An 8,197-nucleotide genomic window follows, 5' to 3' on the forward strand; every position below is an offset into this window, starting at 1 on the left:
GTTAGAGAAAATAAATGATAATGCATATAAACTTGAGTTGCCTGCAGATTTTGGGGTTAGTCCCACTTTTAACATTGCAGATTTGAAGCATTATGTGGGTGAGGAAGATGAACTTCCGTCGAGGACGACTTCATTTCAAGAAGGGGAGGATGATGAGGACATCAATACAATTGTTACACCCACAGCCCCTGCTGCTATACATACTGGACCAATTACTAGAGCTCGTGCACGCCAACTAAATTACCAGGTACTTTCGTTTCTTGGTAATGATTCTAATGTTCATGAGAATATGATGCTGCCTAAATTGGATACATTTGTTTTGCTTACAAATGAAGGGCCTAGCTTGGAGAAGGATGAACATTGGAGCAAGAACAAGAACGGAGTTACAAGTGATGATTTCAGGACTTTGAAGCCACCATAATGTGTGCATGACGCCTTGGACGAAATATACAAGATGCCACTTCATAAATTTCGTCCCGAGGCTATTTTAGGTGCTGCGTCACCTTATTATTGGGCCAGGCCCATGTAATTTCGAAATACATAAGTATAGGCTATTTTTAGAGTCCGTATGTGTGGGGAAACAAGAGATAGGGTTGATTTCGGACCCCTCCACCAAGGGCCACGAAATCCACCCCCTCTTCCTCCATATATACAGCCCTTAGGGCATCGTTTAGACCTTGGGTTTTGTTTAGATTACAAGTTCGCCATAGCTGCAACTTCGCGTACTTCGTTTGTGTTCAACGACCAGACAAAGGCGTCACAGAACCCCACCTTGATCAATAAAGCTTTCATCTTATATTCGCAATATCCAGATTGCAATCTTAGTTTCTTGCTTGTTCTTTGTTTGCTCGCAGGAAACAGACCCTCGTGGTCAGGTTGATCGTGCTCCGGCGTGGTCAATAACCTCTCGGAGTTGGTTTAGCGATTGCTAAGGCGCGACGTCCTCGCACGTTCGTAGTCGGATCGTCAAAGTCGACTTCCACCAAAGCGAAATCCACCATCTCATCGAAAGACGGGACACCTTTGCCTCTATCACCTTCTCCGGCCACGGACTCCGAACCGCCTGTGCCCGTTCCTATCGAATCCGATTTGGCCCCGATCATGGAGTTTACCTCCGCGGCTATTTTTCAGCAGCCCTTTGGCGACATACTGAACTCATTAAGGTCTCTCTCCTTGTCAGGAGGATCCTGGCCGAACTATGTCTGGCAGGACTGGGATGCGGACGACAAAGAAATTCGCGACCCACCCACCACCCACTTAGTAGCCACTGTCGATGACTTAACTGACATGCTCGACTTCGACTCTGAAAACATCGACGGTATGGACGACAATGCGAGAGACAAAGAGGAACCACTTCCCGTGGGGCACTGGACGTCCACCTCATCACATGACGTATACATGGTGGACACACCAAAGGAAAATGACGACGAGGAACGGAAGGACGCAATGAAGGGCTGTCCCCTCGAGAAGCAGTCAAAGCGGCGGTGTAAGCGCCGCCCCAAATCCCGCCTTGACAGAAATAATGATCATATAGACCCAGCGTTAGAGCAGGGCGAACCACTGCCGAACCACAACAACGCGGAGAATCAAACCGAACAAACCAACTCTGTCAAGGATAATAGTCCGGAGGACATAACACCGGACAGACACCCGGAGCAACAAATTGCCCATCAAAGGCTTATTGCCACCGCGAGGAGTCTAAAAAGGCAGAAGCACAGGCTCAAGGCGGCGCAAGACACACTCCAAATCAGATGGAGTAAAGTACTCAACACAGCAGCGAAGTATGGCGGTAATCGCCTCACCAAGAGCTACCCGAAGCGGAAGTTGCTACCTGAATTCGATGAGGAGGCCTTAGATCCTCCGCAACAAAAAATTAAAACGGCCACCCGGCCGGATAGACGACCTCACGACCAACATGGAGCGGCAAGCAACGCCGCACAGAAGCCAATACGCGATCCACGCAAGTGCTCGCATCAAAAGAACGGAGCAACTAGATCCATCTATGGACCGCGCAAGCGCACTCCAGCACACAATGCAACACACCAAACATCCGAACACCACGGCATGCCCAGATACAGGGGCGCCGCACACCCCCTATGTTTCACCGATGAGGTGCTGGACCATGAATTTCCAGAGGGATTCAAACCCGTAAACATAGAGGCATACGACGGAACAACAGACCCTGGGGTCTGGATTGAGGACTATATCCTCCACATCCATATGGCTCAAGGAGACGATCTCCACGCCATTAAATACTTACCCCTCAAACTCAAAGGGCCAGCTCGGCACTGGCTTAAAAACCTCCCCGCAAACTCCATTGGAAGCTGGGAAGAGCTCGAAGACGCTTTTCGGGCAAATTTTCAAGGGACTTATGTCCGACCTCCGGACGCGGACGATTTGAGTCTTATAACTCAATAGCCCGGAGAGTCAGCCCGAAAGCTTTGGAACAGGTTTCTTACTAAAAAGAACCAAATAGTCGACCGTCCGGACAGCGAAGCCTTGGCAGCTTTTAAGCATAGCGTCCGTGATGAATGGCTTGCCAGACACCTCGGCCAAGAAAAGCCGAGAACAATGGCAGCATTAACAAGCCTCATGACCCGCTTTTGCATGGGTGAGGATAGCTGGCTAGCCAGATGCATCACCAGCGACCCCAATACATCCGAAGCTAGAGATGGAAACGGGAAATCACGGCGCAACAACAATAACAAACGTCGGAATAAAGAAGACAACACGAAGAGCACGACAGTAAACGCCGAATTCAAAAGCTCTCGGCCAAGTCAGCAAAAGCCGCCCTCTAAAGGCGCCAGAGACGAACTGTCCAGCCTAAACAAAATTCTGGACCAAGTATGTCAGATCCATAGCACCCCTGGTAAACCCACTAATCATACCCACAGAGAATGTTGGGTCTTCAAGCAGTCCGGCAAGCTCAACGCCATACACAAGGGGGAGGATACACCAAGCGAAGACGAGGATGAGCCTCTCAAGCAAGACACTGGGGAACAAAAGAAGTTCCCACCAGAAGTCAAAACAGTCAACATGTTACACGTGATCAAGGGAAGAAAAGCGGCACTCCCAGAGAGACATGCCCAAGGGCCTATCACAACAAAGTCCTACCACTGGTCATCTCAAACGATCACTTCCGACCATCGTGATTACTCAGCAAGTATCCGACGTGCAGGATGGGCTGCCCTGGTATTAGACCCAATAATTAACGGATACCACTTTACACGAATCCTGATGGACGGTGGTAGCAGTTTAAACCTGATATACCAGGATACAATCCGTGAAATGGGGATAGACCCAACGAAAATCCGCCATAGCAACACTACCTTTAAAGGAGTAACGCCAGGCCCAGGGGCTCACTGCACGGGCTCCCTGCTACTAAAAGTTGTGATGAGGACATCAATACAATTGTTACACCCACAGCCCCTGCTGCTATACATACTGGACCAATTACTAGAGCTCGTGCACGCCAACTAAATTACCAGGTACTTTCGTTTCTTTGTAATGATTCTAATGTTCATGAGAATATGATGCTGCCTAAATTGGATACATTTGTTTTGCTTACAAATGAAGGGCCTAGCTTGGAGAAGGATGAACATTGGAGCAAGAACAAGCATGGAGATGATGGCATGCGCAAGGGAAACAAGAACGGAGTTACAAGTGATGATTTCAGGACTTTGAAGCCACCATAATGGGTGCATGAAGCCTTGGACGAAATATACAAGATGCCACTTCATAAATTTCGTCCCGAGGCTATTTTAGGTGCTGCGTCACCTTATTATTGGGCCAGGCCCATGTAATTTCGAAATACATAAGTATAGGATATTTTTAGAGTCCGTATGTGTGGGGAAACAAGAGATAGGGTTGATTTCGGACCCCTCCACCAAGGGCCACGAAATTCCCCCCCTCTTCCTCCATATATACAGCCCTTAGGGCATCGTTTAGACTTTGGGTTTTGTTTAGATTAAAAGTTCGCCATAGCTGCAACTTCGCGTACTTCGTTTGTGTTCAACGACCAGACAAAGGCGTCACAGAACCCCACCTTGATCAATAAAGCTTTCATCTTATATTCGCAATATCCAGATTGCAATCTTAGTTTCTTGCTTGTTCTTCGTTTGCTCGCAGGAAACAGACCCTCGTGGTCAGGTTGATCGTGCTCCGGCGTGGTCAATAACCTCTCGGAGTTGGTTTAGCGATTGCTAAGGCGCGACGTCCTCGCACGTTCGTAGTCGGATCGTCAAAGTCGACTTCCACCAAAGCGATATCCATCATCTCATCAAAAAATCGGGACCCTCGCCTCTATCAAAAACTAAGTTTGGATTATATGAGTGGTTAGTCATGCCTTTTGGGTTAACTAATGCGCCTAGTACTTTCATGAGACTAATGAACGAAGTTTTACGTGCTTTCATTGGACGATTTGTGGTAGTCTATTTTGATGATATACTGACTTATAGCAGATCTTTGGAAGAACATTTGGAACATTTACGTGCTGTTTTTATTGCTCTACGTGATGCACGTTTGTTTGGTAACCTTGGGAAGTGCACCTTTTGCACCGACCGAGTATCTTTTCTTGGCTATGTTGTTACTCCACAGGGAATTGAAGTTGACAAAGCCAAGATTGAAGCTATTGAGAGTTGGCCGCAGCCCAAAACGGTCACACAAGTGAGGAGTTTTCTTGGCCTCGCTGGATTCTATAGGCGTTTTGTGAGAGATTTCAGCACCATTGCTGCACCTCTCAACGAGCTTACAAAGAAGGATGTGCCTTTTGTTTGGGGTACCGCACAGGAAGAAGCCTTCACGGTATTGAAAGATAAGTTGACACATGCTCCTTTACTCCAACTTCCTGATTTTAATAAGACTTTTGAGCTTGAATGTGATGCTAGTGGAATTGGATTAGGAGGTGTGTTATTACAAGATGGCAAACCTGTTGCATACTTTTCTGAAAAATTGAGTGGGCCTAGTCTGAATTATTCTACTTATGATAAAGAATTATATGCTCTTGTTCGGACTTTAGAAACATGGCAACATTATTTATGGCCTAAAGAGTTTGTTATACATTCTGATCATGAATCTTTGAAACATATTAAAAGTCAAGCTAAACTGAATCGTAGACATGCTAAATGGGTTGAATTCATTGAGACTTTCCCTTATGTCATTAAACACAAGAAGGGAAAAGAAAATGTTATTGCTGATGCATTGTCTCGTCGCTATACTATGCTTTCACAACTTGACTTCAAAATATTTGGTTTGGAGACCATCAAAGATCAATATGTGCATGATGCTGATTTTAAAGATGTAATGCAGAATTGTAAAGAAGGAAGAATGTGGAACAAGTTTGTCGTTAACGATGGATTTGTGTTTCGTGCTAACAAGCTATGCATTCCAGCTAGCTCCGTTCGTCTTTTGTTGTTGCAGGAGGCGCATGGAGGAGGCTTAATGGGACACTTTGGCGTGAAGAAGACGGAGGACGTACTTGCTACACATTTCTTTTGGCCAAAGATGAGACGGGATGTTGAGCGTTTTATTGCTCGATGCACTACATGTCAAAAAGCTAAGTCACGACTCAATCCTCATGGTTTATATATGCCTTTGCCTGTACCTATTGTTCCTTGGGAGGATATATCTATGGACTTTGTTTTAGGTTTACCTCGAACAAAGAAGGGGAGGGATAGCATATTTGTTGTCGTGGATAGATTCTCAAAAATGGCACACTTTATACCATGTCATAAAAGCGATGATGCTGTTAATGTTGCTGATTTGTTCTTTCGTGAAATTATTCGCTTGCATGGTGTGCCAAATACTATTGTTTCAGATCGTGATACTAAATTTCTTAGCCATTTTTGGAGATGTTTATGGGCTAAGTTGGGGACTAAACTGCTTTTTAGTACTACTTGTCACCCCCAAACTGATGGACAAACTGAAGTAGTCAATAGAACGTTGTCTACTATGCTTAGGGCTGTTTTGAAGAATAATAAGAAAATGTGGGAGGAATGCTTGCCTCATATTGAATTTGCTTATAATCGTTCATTGCATTCTACTACTAAGATGTGCCCTTTTGAAGTTGTGTATGGTTTCCTACCTCGTGCACCTATTGATTTGTTGCCTCTTCCATCTTCGGAGAAGGTTAATTTTGATGCTAAACAACGTGCTGAATTGATTTTAAAAATGCATGAGTTAACTAAGGAAAACATTGAGCGTATGAATGCTAAATATAAACTTGCTGGAGATAAGGGTAGAAAACATGTTGTGTTTGCACCTGGAGATATTGTTTGGTTACATTTGCGTAAGGATAGATTTCCTGATTTGCGCAAATCAAAGCTAATGCCACGTGCTGATGGTCCCTTTAAGGTGTTAGAGAAAATAAATGATAATGCATATAAACTTGAGCTGCCTGCAGATTTTGGGGTTAGTCCCACTTTTAACATTGCAGATTTGAAGCCTTATTTGGGTGAGGAAGATGGACTTCCGTCGAGGACGACTTCATTTCAAGAAGGGGAGGATGATGAGGACATCAATACAATTGTTACACCCACAGCCCCTGCTGCTATACATACTGGACCAATTACTAGAGCTCGTGCACGCCAACTAAATTACCAGGTACTTTCGTTTCTTGGTAATGATTCTAATGTTCATGAGAATATGATGTTGCCTAAATTGGATACATTTGTTTTGCTTACAAATGAAGGGCCTAGCTTGGAGAAGGATGAACATTGGAGCAAGAACAAGCATGGAGATGATGGCATACGCAAGGGAAACAAGAACGGAGTTACAAGTGATGATTTCAGGACTTTGAAGCCACCATAATGGGTGCATGAAGCCTTGGACGAAATATACAAGATGCCACTTCATAAATTTCGTCCCGAGGCTATTTTAGGTGCTGCGTCACCTTATTATTGGGCCAGGCCCATGTAATTTCGAAATACATAAGTATAGGCTATTTTTAGAGTCCGTATGTGTGGGGAAACAAGAGATAGGGTTGATTTCGGACCCCTCCACCAAGGGCCACGAAATTCCCCCCTCTTCCTCCATATATACAGCCCTTAGGGCATCGTTTAGACTTTGGGTTTTGTTTAGATTAAAAGTTCGCCATAGTTGCAACTTCGCGTACTTCGTTTGTGTTCAACGACCAGACAAAGGCGTCACAGAACCCCACCTTGATCAATAAAGCTTTTATCTTATATTCGCAATATCCAGATTGCAATCTTAGTTTCTTGCTTGTTCTTCGTTTGCTCGCAGGAAACAGACCCTCGTGGTCAGGTTGATCGTGCTCCGGCGTGGTCAATAACCTCTCGGAGTTGGTTTAGCGATTGCTAAGGCGCGACGTCCTCGCACGTTCGTAGTCGGATCGTCAAAGTCGACTTCCACCAAAGCGAAATCCACCATCTCATCGAAAGACGGGACACCTTTGCCTCTATCAAGTGGTATCAGATTTCCAGGTTGCTCGGTGAGATTTTACAGTTTTTCGTAGTTTAGATCGAGTCTGTTCTTCATACCTATAGTCCACGAAAAAGCCACAAAAAAAAAATTAGGGTTAGTTCATCATATCCGAACCAATCTGAGCCTTGCATAATCTTTTTAGGGTTTTGCTTTGTTGAATTTGCGGTTGCATCGTCGTGTCTAGTTGCTGGTCTTAGAGTCTAGTCTTTTAGAGTTTCGAGTTCTGGTCATAAGTTGTCACGCCGCCGCCGCACCATCATCATCGCCCCTGCCATCTACCACCACCGCTCCGAATTCGTATCCATATACCACCACCAATCCGTGTCCATATACCACCACCGATCCATATCCATATACTACCACCGCTACCACCACCGCTGCCATATACCACCACCATATATCCACCACCAATCCGAGTTCTTTGCTTATTAGGTTTGTTTTCGGGATCCATCTCGATTCCGATTCGTGTTTCCTTGCCGGAGTAGGTTTCGGAAAAAAAAAACAGTCGGGTAGCCACGCTCCGTTTAGGCCAATTTTTTTTTCGAAAATGCATTTTTCGAAAAAATTTCTGGCTATCCTATTTTTAGGTGTTTCTGAGTGTTTTGAGACAGGTGCCATTATAGGAAGTTTTTTTTGACCCGTTTCCAGTTTTTGGGTCCGGGCAGTCGAAAAAAAAAATTTGGTCAAAAAAATTTCGTGCCCATCCTGTCAGTTTGAGCTAGGAAGAGTTTTGAGACACTCGCCATTATAGTGATTT

This window comes from Triticum dicoccoides, chromosome 6A (genome assembly GCF_002162155.2).
Source record: "Triticum dicoccoides isolate Atlit2015 ecotype Zavitan chromosome 6A, WEW_v2.0, whole genome shotgun sequence".
NCBI classification, from domain to species: domain Eukaryota; kingdom Viridiplantae; phylum Streptophyta; class Magnoliopsida; order Poales; family Poaceae; genus Triticum; species Triticum dicoccoides.